General features: G+C 40.2%; 1 protein-coding gene and 1 long non-coding RNA gene across 14 annotated transcripts in view; one reads left to right on the top strand and one right to left on the bottom strand.

Annotated features, from left to right (window-relative positions):
* The window catches only part of Rin2 (Ras and Rab interactor 2), a 226,794-nt gene that overhangs the window by 79,517 nt on the left and 134,495 nt on the right, over positions 1 to 12,782 (bottom strand). The window lies entirely within an intron of this gene.
* Positions 6,435 to 12,782, top strand: part of LOC125619062 — an 18,653-nt gene continuing 12,305 nt past the window's right edge. The window contains exons 1-2 of the long non-coding RNA XR_007350542.1: positions 6,435 to 6,446; positions 11,442 to 11,448. This is a non-coding gene — a long non-coding RNA (uncharacterized LOC125619062). The remainder of the gene's footprint in view (positions 6,447 to 11,441; positions 11,449 to 12,782) is intronic.

Raw genomic sequence — 12,782 nt, 5'->3', positions numbered from 1 at the left:
TTCCCCAGCTTCCTAGGGAAACACAAAGTTTGCAGTCCATTCCAATAAGAAATGAGAAATAAAAGCTGACTATAGCACCCTGTTAACCTGCCAGCTTTCAGAGAAACTCCTGTGGAAAGTAGCTAGGGTAGGTTCACCATGAAGATCAACCTTATGCCAAACTTGGAATAAAGAAAGAAAGAAAAGAAAAACTCTTTTAAAATTACAGTTGGGCACTGACAAGACTATTTAAGGTTCATCCAAGATATCATTTTGTTTGAGTCTTACTTGGATTAAGATCCAGACTTTATAAGTCAATAAAATCAGATACTAATTTGTGGAAGACTGATAAACCACAAATGATATTTGTTTGATAAAAAACAGAACCCCAAAGGTTTTGGTTTCATTGTCCTGTACATCTTTAGCCAATTTTGTATTAGGTTAAACTACATGAAACTTCATTGTTTATAGGTCAAAAGGTTGAGTGTTGGCAATATCCAGGTTAGATATAAAAAGCTGGTTCACAGTAGATGTTAAAGCAGGATCAGGAGACTAATTTTTTATCCACTGAATCTATTAACCAGTTTCTGCCATCTGGAATCAGCTTTAATATGCTACTGATTGACTCATTAATGAGTCTAAATCAATCTTTGAAACACACACTCACTCTCTGTTTTGTGCTGCTATATCAGAACATCCAATATTGCATAATTTATACAGAGCAGAGATTTATTTCTGATAGTCTGGCAGAAGATGGAAAGGCAAGAGACATGCATACAAGAGAGAGGAAGGGGCCAGACATCCTTATATCAGGAACACATTTGCTGGATTGGCATGAATACAATCAGGTCTGTTCTCCTGACCCAATGACCTCTTAAAGGTCACCTCTCAAGGCTGTTGCATTGAGGATTGACATTCCAACATATGAACTTTGGAGCACACACTCGAACCATGGCACTCCATTTGTATTTGTATGAGAGTAACCTTTTTCATTTTTTGAAAATTATCCATAAACTTTGGGGCTGGTCATTATAAGAGATTTGCTAACTGTGGGACCTTAGTCTTGGGGGAAGGCAGGGCATTGCTTAACTCCTCTGGACTTTAGTTTCCTCAAGCATTAAATACATCAATGGGTTTCTAATACTTCTTCTCGCTCAAACTTTGGTGCTCCCCAGCTGTCCCACTCTGCCTTTCCTGAATGTGTGGACATAGTAATCACATTCACTTCCCTTTTCCCACTTTCTTACTAACAGCTGTCCTCATTGGACTTTCTACAAGCCCTAGTGGGAAAAGAATGACTCATCCTTTCTGGAAGGCAATCTGAATGTATATGTCAACATTTTAAGTATGAAAACTATTGCATGCAGTGTTTCTAACTATAGAAATTGACCCAAAGAAATAGTTAGACATATAAGGTAATGTTCTTGGCAGCATCATTTTTGAAAGTGAACAACTGATAAAGAACTAAATGTCTAACACCTGTGAACTGAGTAAATAAAGTGTGGTTCAGTAATATCACGGAATACTATGCATCCAAAAAATGGTGATTCTTGTATATATTTCTTGAGATGCATAATCTATAGCCATATACTGTATACCCACATATCAATATAACAACATGTTAAGCAGAAAAAACAAGTTGCAGAACAGTATGCGTTCTATGAGCCCACTTAGGTAGTGTACGTAGATGCATTTATGTATGGATTTATGTAGACTCAGAATAAAAATCACATAGAGCATCAGTGTCAGGATGTTCGGTGGGTTCATTTCTGGTGGAGCAATTATAGATGGGGCATTATAGTTATAGGTGATAGTATTTTTCTTTATACTTCTTTATTTCTCTGCAGCAAATCTTTCTTTTTTCCCCCATGGTGGAATTAATAGAAAGCCTGAAGTTAATAGCGGAGGAATTAGATCAGTTTTATTCAGAACCCCTGGGCTTAGTGGTTTAATACTCAGGTGACAAGAGTTAACTTTTGCCATATAGAAGTTGAAAAACACAGGAAAAAAGATGTTGTGTCAATTATCATGGTTCAGTTATTGTCAGTTATTGTGTCCTTTGCTCCCTGGTCCCCTCCTTCCCCAAAGCTAGGGCTTTGCTCTTCAGAACTGTGCTCGGCTGTACTCCAGCCCATCTTCCTTTTTTCACTTGACAAATCTACTTAGTTATATACCAGGGTTAACTTCAATATGGAATCAGTTACTCTTCTTTCCAAAGCATTAGTTATGTGGCAGTTTTTTTCCCCCCTAGTTTAAAAAAAAAAAAACTGGGTTAACTCTGAGCTATAATTTTCCTTGTGCCTCACTGCTTCTACACAATCCACTCCAAACACCTACTAATTTCAAATACACTAAGAGTTGAGGTCTGTGTGCTATGTAGCATTTCCCCAAATGTTTTTCACCCAGAACTAGTAGTGTAGAACTTAAATAGGTGTAGACCTTAAAAGGTTGCTGCTCTTATAACACTGGAGACATCCCATGAAACCAACTAGGTTAAACACTTGATTAGACAAAGTTATCATGGACTCCACAGAACTTTCTATACTTTCTACCTATTTGTGTAGGTCTCCGGGGAGGGAATAGAGTATGCAGGATTCCCCAGACCTACTGACCAGAGGACACTGCACTGATGACCATTTCTAGGAAGCAGGGCTCTGCTGAAATTCTTAAAGAAATGCTAACTTAAAGCACTGTCCCTGAAGACAGTAAATTCTGTATTTAGAATTTTGGTTTCAGATAAAACACAAAAGAAAAATGAAAAGAATGGAGTAAGAGTTCAAAGGAGAAGGAATTGCAAGAGGGCAAAAACCCACAACTTGCAATATCAAGATGAAAATTTCAAAGTAGGACAAGAAGAATTTTTTTCCTGTAAATTGAGAATTACAATGTCCTCAGAACACATATATGTGGTTTAAGGAAGGAAGAGGCAGAGAGACTATGAAAAGGGAATTTGGAACGTAAGCCAATCATGTCTAGATTGATCATTTTCAGTCTTGTGAAGACAATTAGTAACTTTGTGGTGGGGTCATGAATCACTGAGATTTGAAACTTACTGAAACTCAAATGGTTTGTTCTTTGACAGGAAGCTGAGCTTTGATGCATAAGTCTGCCAAGGCAAGGGGGGCTTATCATTTCAGACAGGGCATATGTAACAGGTACTATGAGTGTCCTGCCCACAGTCCTCAGAAGTCACTTCTTCAGGCTGAGATGGCTTTCTACCGCAAGCACTTAGAAGTCTCTGCCCAAGGATTCAGGATGTTCTGTGCCTGGGACTGAGTACAGAATAGACCAGAGGTGCTGGGGAGATAATACCCTAGGGCAGCTCTCAGCCAAGGACAGATGGGAGTTGGTGCATAAATACCCCAACTTCCTCACCTTTAGAAGGAAGTCTCACACGGTCTCCCAGAGGGTCCAAGTGGGACTGAACCTGGTATTGGCTGCCTTTCCCTCCTGCCTCACCTTCTTATTCCCCCTGAGCTTCCTGTGATCATGTTCCAAACAGACTACAGTTGTCCAGTAGTATCTACAGGAGACTGGTTCTCGGACTCCTCTTACATACCAAATTCTATGGATGGTTAAGTCCCTTATATAAAATAATATAGCATTCACATATTACCTATGCACATCCTCCTGTACACTTTAAATCATGTCTAGATTACTTACACAATATGATGTTAATCCCTGTGATCCTAATAAAATGTCAATGCTACACAGAGTTGCTGTACTGTATTGTTCAGAAATAATGACAAGCAAAAAAGATCTGTGCACATTCGGTACAGATGCAACCCCCCACCCCGGCCAACCCCCAGGGGCTGGCTGAATCTGTGGATGTGAAAATCAAGGATATGGAGGGCCAACTGTATGCCTCATTTTCTTTATGCTTCCATGACTGACCTGTAGGTTGATTCCATATCTTGGCTATTATGAATAATGGAAGAGCAGGAACCTCTCTGACATACTGATTTCATGTCCTTTGGATATATACCCAGTGGGAGGATTGAAAAATTTTTGACTGAAAATCATAAAGCACTGATGAAAGAAATTGATGTCTTGCAAATAAATGAAAAGATATTTCATGCTCATGGATTACATGAATTTATTAAAATTAAAACATTTGTCAAAATGTTTATATTTCCCATAGCTATCTAAATACTCAATGCAATCACTATCAAAATACCAATGATGGGGCTGAGGTTGAGGCTCAGTGGTAGAGCACTCGCCTAGCATGCACAAGACACTGGGTTCGATCCTCAGCACCACATAAATGTAAAATAAAGATATCGTGTCCACCTAAATCTAAAAAATAAATCTTTTAAAAAAATACCAATGACATTCTTCACAGGCATAGAAACAACAATCCTAAAATTCATGTGGAACCATAAAAGATATTGAAAAGCCAGAAGCAAACTTGAACAAAGCTGCAAGTATCACACACTAATCTCAGAATATACTAAAAAGTTATAGTACTCAAAACAATGTGCTTTGATATAAAAACAGCCACGCGGAAAGATGAAACAGAACATAGAGCCCAGAAATAAACCCTCACACTTAAAGCCAACTGATATTTAACAAAGGTTCCAAAAACACACATTTGTAGTACTCTTGGAGTAAAGACAGTACTTCAATAAACGATGCTGGGAAAACTGAATATTCACATATAGAATGAGCCTAGATGCCTATATTTAACCATAGACAAAAATCAACTCAAAGTGTAAGATCCCAAACTACCAAACTGCAAGAAAACAGGAGAAACATTCTATAACATTAGTCTGGGTAAGGGTTTATTTGTTTGTTTGTTTGTTTATTTATTTATTTTAATAAGACTCCAAAAGCCTGAGCAATTATAGCACAAGTAGAAAAATGGGATTACACCAAGTTAAAAAGTTTCTGCATAGCAGAAGAAACAGTCAACAGAATGAAGAGAGCCCATAGAATAAGAGAAAAACATTTGTACTGTGCTTGGTGGCACATGCCTGATAATCCCAGCAACACAAGGGGCTGAGGCAGAAGGATTGCAAGTTTGAGGTCAGCTTCAGCAATTTGGTGAGGCCTTCAGCAACTTAGTGAGACCTTGTCTCAAAATAAAAAATAAAAAGGGCTGGGGATGTGGCTCAGTGGTTTAGTGGCCCTGGGTTCAATCCCTGCTTAAAAAAGAAAGAAACAAAGGTGTTCATATTCAGAATACATAAGGAACTAAAATAATTCAATAGCCAGAGAACAAATAACTGTATTAAAAAATGAATGAGGGATTCAAATAAACATTTCTCAAAAGAAAACCTGCAAATGGCCAACAGACACATGAAAAAAAACTCAATACCACTAATCATCAGAGAAATGCAAATCCAAGCCTCAGTGACAAATTATCTCACCTCAATTAGAAGAGCTGTTATCAAAAAGACAAAAAATAACAATGCTGGTGTGGATGTGGAGAAAGGGGAGCATTCATACATTGCTGTTTGGGATGTTAATGTGTACAGTCATTGTGGAAGAGTATGGAGGTTCCTCAAAAACTTAGCCATTCTTAGCAAACACTGGGAGTTGCATTTTGCAAGAGTGGCTAAGATTCACCTTCAGCCTTATCATGGACCCACCACAACACACGTGTGTGCACCTGTGTGTGCATGGGTCTTAATTGGAGAAGTCAAAATACTTTTATTCGGGTGAGAGAACTAAATAATATTATTTAAAAACAGAATGCAATCCATGTAATGAATGGCAGCATTACTTATAGTAGCCAAGAGATAGAGTGTCCATTGATAGATGAATAGGTAAAGAAAATGTAAATATATCCATATAATGGGATATTATTCAGCTTTAAAAAAGGAAAGAGATTCTGACCTATGCTATAACACTGCTGAACCTTGAGGATATTATGCTAAGGGAAATAAGCCAGCCACAAAAGGGCAAATATTATATGATTTCACTTATGGGAGATACCCAGGGTAGTCACATTAACAGAAACAGAAAGCAGAATGTTGGTTACCAGGAACTGAAGGAGGGGAAATGGAGAATTATTGTTTAATGGGTATAGTTTCAGTTCTAGAAGATGAAAAGAGCTCTGAAGATGGAATTGTGATGGCTGCACAATAATTCGAATAAACTTGGTGTCACAGAACTGTATATTTAAAAATGGTTCAAATGGTAAATTTTATGTTATGTATGTTTGTTTTACCATAGCACAAACAAAAAAACCCAGAAAACCAGAATGATAACAAAAACAGACACCATAGAGTTAGAAAATAGATTGGAAGAGATTTTTTTTTTTTTTGGTGCTGGGTATTGAATAGAAGTTTTTATTTGCAAATATAGTTGGTAGAGACCTTCTTCTGTGAAAATAATTTATAATAACCCTGAATCAGCATCTGAATTCTGGGCTCCCTCAAGAAAGTGATGGTCATCTAAAGCAAATACCAAGGGGGCCCTAAATGTGAAGAGAAATGACCCCTAAACATTTTCACTGTTTCCCTGTACATGGAATGGGGCCATCGCTTGCAGGGCACACTCTGATGGGGCCTCTTGATGCTGGGGACAAGGTGCAGCCTCCTCAGCTGTGTCTTTCCCACCCTTTGGTATCTTCTATATCCTGGTGATGCCAAACACTCAGGATGGAGGAGAAGGGCCTGCTGTTAGTGTACAGGATGGTTCAGATGCCTTGCAAATGAACCCAAGAATTTTTGTAATGTGGACACGCCTCCTGGAATCAAGTGACTGGGCTAAGATACCCCAGGAGGGTTGATCTTCCAGAGCAGCAGATCCCAGGTCAGGTTCGAGGGCTGTGACAGTTGGTAGAACCTCATGTTTCTTTCCTTGTACTCGGAAAGATGTAGCCCTGTTCTGGGTCACAGTATTTTGTTTCAGATGAGAAACTTGTTTGTGGCCAGATGATTTTTGTCTGGGTCAAGTTGACACATACTTGAGGAAGACTCCTGGAGTTAAGACTGAGCTTTAGAATCTATTTCCAATGTTCAGCTTAATCCAATCACAAAACACTTGGAGTGGGCACTCAGAAATAAATGCAGGAAGCCACAGGAATACAACCCATGTCCACAGCAACATCATTCACAATAGAGAAAAGATGGAAGCAATCCCATGGATAAATAAAATGTGGCATATGCATGCCTACAACGGAATACCATTCAGCCTTAAAGAGGAAATTCTGACATGCTACAACAGGGCTATGAACCAAAAGGTGAATTAAATGAGAACTCCTGGGGCCCTTCAATCAAAGCCAATCATTCCATGTTGCACGGCCCCAAGGCCATGGCTGATTGCCCATCTGTACACTGGGCTCACCCATTTTAATAGCCAAAGGATTCGTTTTTTGACCTCACATAGAAGCACCACTTAAAACCAGTCCTAGGTATGCTGACTTTGTGAAAATTCATCAAGCTGAATACCAATGGGAGTACTTTTTGTATATATGTGATGCTTCAACAAGAAATTAAACACATAGCACTGGGGCTGTAGCTCAGTGTCAAAGTGCTTGCCTGGGTACATGAGGCACTGGGTTCAATCCTCAGTACCACATAAAAATTAACAAATAAAATAAAGGCATTCTGTCCATCTACAAAAAAAATTTTTAAAAAAGAAATTAAACACATAATAAGATCAAATGAATGGAACAGACTCATTTGGAGACTAAAGAATTTACAAACCTAAATGCAGTGAAGGAGACTCAGTGGGGACCCAGGATGTGGGGAAAAGAAATAGCTTAAGGAAGTGAGTGGGGCAATTCACAAACTCTGAAGATTAATGGGTTAGAGAAGAGTACTGCATCAATGATTAATTTCTCAGTTTTTCTCATATAGTGTACATATGTAAGAGAAGGTCCTTGCTTCCTGAATTTGGAAGTACACAGGTGGGGTTCATAAAATTACTACTGAATATATATAATTCCACAGAGAAATAATTATTCTGGGTGTGGTGGCACACACCTTATAATCCCAGGTTCAGGAGGCTGAGTCAGCAGAAGGATGACAAGTTCAAGGCCATCCTGGGCTATTTAGGGAGGCCCTGTCTCAAAAATAATAATAATAATAATAATGATAATCATCATCATCATAATAATAAAGGGCTAAATGTAGCTCAGTGAAAGAGTACTTATGTGTTCATTCTCTAGCACCACCAGTAGTTACAAATTTATAATTTACATATTCATACAGTTGTGTGTGTGTGTGTGTGTGTGTATGTATGTAGAGAATGACATAGCAAATGGGACAAAATGTAAACAATTGGTGAATATGGAATTAGGGCTAGGGGTATATAGGATTTCTTTGTACATTCTTACAACTCTTCTGAAAGTTTAAAATTATATCAATAAACACCACATCAAAAATTATATCCTATCTGATTCAAGTGTATGATATTTCAAGGTTATTGTACTGTAATGTGTAACTAATTAAAACAAATTAAAAAATTAAAAAAAATATGTACCCAGGAACCCAAACCAAGCTTTTGGGAACCACTTTCCCAATTTCTCCTAGTCCATCTCTGAAACTCACTTAGTACATTCTTACTGTTGGGAATTTTCTCCTTCAAAACATTCAGTCAGCTCTGTTCCTTGCCCTCAAAATCTGGAACAGAAGCAAGCGGAAGTGTGGCCAACTGTCCTGGGAGCCACACCTCTTCCTGCACAAATGACTGGTTTCCAAGGCATGGCCACACCAGGGCCTCTGTGCACATTGACCACACCCAACACAGCACACCAGGACTCCTGCTTAGTGCCCCAGGGGAAGCAAATGCTCAGGGACCACCAGTCAGTTTGACTCAGGCACAGGCCAATTTAGCTTCCTGATGAGCCCTGGTACCACACAGCCCTGGATTGAAGTTTGCTCTGGCTGCTACTTCCTATGAGACATGTGCAGTGAAACTGTAATCTCCCTGTGCCTCAATTTCCTCATCTGTAAAGGGGGTGATGGTAGCTGGGCATGGTGGTGCATGCTTATTATTCCAGCTCCCAGGAGGCTGAGGCAGAAGGATCCAAAATTCAAGGCTAGCTTCAGTAATATAGTGAGGCCCTGTCTTAAAACAAACAAACAAATAGAGTTGGGGATGTAGCTTAATGGTAGAGCTCTCCTGGATGCAATCCCAAGTACTATATAAATACATAAATTTAAATAAAAAAGACTTATTTAAGTAAAAAAGGGTTAGGGATGTAACCCAGTAGTAGACTACTTTGGGGTTTGATCCCCAGTATAGCAAAAAGGAAAAAAAAATAGATGATGATCTGAAACTAGTATGAGGAGGGCACCAGTGATGGCAATGGGTGCAGCTGCTGGGTGTGTGTAGGACACACCAATACACAGGAGGAGCACACGTGCACAAAAATGTATATATTTGATTAACTTGCCCAGCACTTGCCTGTCAAAGAAAATGAAAGGAATGACCTCAATTTCAGCATATTGCTAACTTCAGTGTCACTTGAAAAATAAAGATTATTTTAATTTGCTCATAAGTAGAGGTGGTGGATCAAGACTTTTCAGTATTTGGGAAACTCTAAAGACATCTGATCTGGTCCTTGGAGTACGGCAAGAAAGGACATGTGGGAATACATCTCCAGGGTGGGGGAGACCGCAGAGGGCATCTAAAATCAGGCTGCTGTGGTGACAAATGTGTTTTATATCCCTCAGCAGATTAACACCAAAATCTGAAGGGCAGGCATGGTGTTCCCTGTGTGTATTTTTTCCACAGCTCATACCCTAAGGCCAGCTCCTTCCAAATATACAACGAATAGCTACAAATCTTGGAAAGGAATGAAAGGTGGTCCTTCAATTTCTGCTGCCTATGAGTAATTTCTACCTTTGTAGCTTGATTCTGAAAAACTTTGACATTTTAAACCAGCGACCTTAGGAAATAAGTAATGACCTATTTAGGTTGCCTGAATTTTGGGGGACCCTCATTAACCTGAATGTTGAGAATGAAAATTTCTTTCCATAGCATTTTTTTTTTTTTTTTGGATTGGATGATTCTTTTTTTCCTGTTCCTTTGCTGCCCAAAGCTAGATTCCCATGCACAGAGGAGAACACGATACTTCTCGGGGTCAGCTCTTGAAGCAACAGTACTGCAGATGCAAAAAGCGAAGAATGAACCTAAGCTGTCATAACTTTAGGGGCATCTCAGAAATTCAATGTCACAGGCATCAAGAAGGGGAAGAAATATCATTTGTTAATGAATTTCAGTCAACATCAGCTACCCTTTATGTTCTCTATAACAGTCCCTCAACTTGTCTTGATATATCACCCTGGCACCTTAGGACAGTGACTTTTATCAATCCTACCTTACAGATGGAGAAACTGAGGCTCTGAGTTTGTCCAAAGTCATGCAGCTGGTAACGGTGCAATAGGGATTGGCAGCAAGCATTCTCACACTTACAAATCCATGTCCTTTCTAACAGTATTTCCTGAGGCAGGGCACACATGTCTTTGCCACACTAAAGTAGTATTGGGCTTTTTAGCATTTGAAATCTCAGTGTGCAGATTCCTGGGAAATCCCTGTGGTTGCCCCGGGGACAACTGCCCAGCTTCATCTCAGATCCTGGGGTTTTCCCAAACCCACTCCCACTCTCTTCCTTTTGGAGCTCAGCCTTCCTGCATCTCTGTATCCTCCTCAACTCTGTGGCATTTCCTTCCCTCCGGTGATAAGAGCAGTATGAGGTGCTGTCTGTGTCCAGCTAAAGGCTTGTCTGGAAGCCAGGGATAACAGCTGCAATGAAAGTTTCTCCTGTAAGAGCCCAGGGCAGCTCCCCAGCTGCCTTATCTAGAGCTGCCCCTCACCTCCTTCAGGACCAACTCCTCCCCAGGAAGGCTGAACAGTCACTGCAGCATGCATGTCATATGTCAGAGTTCATTGTGCACATCTCAGAGGTCATACTCCAGGGCCTACAGGACACACTCAGCTATACTTTGTCCAGCTTGCCTCACATGGACTTGCCCTGTCTTTCATGGTTAAGACCATTTTAACATTTCATTATAAGGATATTTCATGCCCAAATCAGGAAATGTACATTAAAAATCCAAATTTCTAGTCTCTTAGAATTGACAACATTCATCCATCATGGTGATACTGCCCTCTTTCTATTTTTATTCTGGAAGCAAATATTTTTTAGATTTTTAATGGTGAATTTAAATTATACAGAATTATGGGGTTCCTTGTGGCATGTTCTTCTATGCAAATATCACATTTGGATCACATTCATCCCCATTAACCTTCCTTCCCTCTTCCCTTGATTCCTTTCCTGTTCCCCAATAGACTTCCTGATACTTTTGTGCCTTTTTCTTTTTCTTAGAATCTTTTCCCCCTGCAATGCTGGGGATTGAAACCAGAGTTTTTTTTTTTTTTTTTTTGCATGTGCTTCACAAGCACTGTACCACTGAACCAACCCTCCACTCCAAGACCATCTTTAAAAATAGACAAATGGCAAGAGTTTTCTATCCTCCTTCCTCTCTTGTCCTCCAGGTGGGAAGACACGAGGTTTGAGTCGGTTTGCCCCACGTCTGCTGTGCGGATTCTGAATCAGTGGCAGAGAAGAAACTCAAAAAGATAAAGATACCAGGCCAAGGTGACCTCAGTAAAGACCAAAAAGATGGGCAGGAAGGACAGAGGGGCCATTTCCGGAGAGAGCTGCTAGGCACATGAAGACCCATATATAGAAGAAGATTGCTGAGCCCATTTCAAGGTTTCATGTTGTTGCTGGGTGGGATGCCGGCTCTGGCATCCTTTGAGAGACTCAAGGGGAGATGGTCTAAACTGCACTTCTGTTTTCTTGGTTGATGAATGAAAACAGGTGCTAATGCCAGGTGAACTTTATAAAGGCGGCACACAGATGGGATGATGTCACTCCCCTCCTCAAAACCCTTGAGGGTTTCCAATTGCCACTAGGAATGGAATCCTAATGCTTCACCCTGCTGGCAAGTCTGGTCTCTGCTTCCCTTTTCAGGTCACTTCATGCTGGTCACTGTGGCCTGCCTTCCATTATGCTTGCCACCCTGTTCCTCTTTCAGTGTCAGACACTGGTCAGGCCTCTGCATGCAGCTCCCTTGCTTAGGAAGACTCTTCATCACTCTCTCTCTCCTGCACAGTTCAGCTTAAGTGTTGCCTCTTACCCAGGCAGGAAACTCCCAGCCTCCTCCCCATCCCTTGATCCCAGGTTTCTCCAACTGTACCAGTTTCCCCCACTGCACATTCAGTGGTCAGGACTAGCCTTGCCATAGTAGGTGCTTATTTAATGTTAGGTGCTTATTTGATATTAGGTGAATAAATGAATCATATACATAAAACATGTACATATGGATATTGCACATTTTTCATTCATTCAGGATTTTATTGAATACCTACTATTACAGGTCAGGTATTGGCTAAGCTTAGGGGATACAAACTCAGTAAGTCTTAATCTCTGCCTTCAAGCTTTGGGATAGTGCTAAATATGTGACCATACTTTCGTTTCCTTTATTTCTGGAGGCCCTGACACCGAAATAGAGAAATCTCAGAAAATTTATAGTGCATCTCTCAATCTCAGCACTATAAAAATGTGGGACCAAATCATTCTTGGTGGAGGCTGTCCTGTGCACTGTAGGAAGCTGGGCAGCATCTCTGGCCTCTGCCCACTAGAGGCCAGTAGCTCCCCCACCCAAGTTGTGGCAACCAGAAATATTTCCAGAGAACCAGCGTCCTAGACTAAACCAGCTGTCCTGGAACAGAACCCCAAATGACCTGCCCCTTCTAAACTGAAACCAGCCCAGAATCTGGAAGTAGAATGAGAAAGTGAGAAATACCTCTGGCAAAAAAAAAAAAAAAAAAAAAAAAAA

This window comes from Marmota marmota, unplaced genomic scaffold (genome assembly GCF_001458135.2).
Source record: "Marmota marmota marmota unplaced genomic scaffold, marMar, whole genome shotgun sequence".
Classification (NCBI taxonomy): Eukaryota; Metazoa; Chordata; class Mammalia; order Rodentia; family Sciuridae; genus Marmota; species Marmota marmota.
The sequence above is the reverse complement of the archived record's forward strand: the minus strand, read 5'-3'. Positions and strand labels throughout refer to the sequence as shown.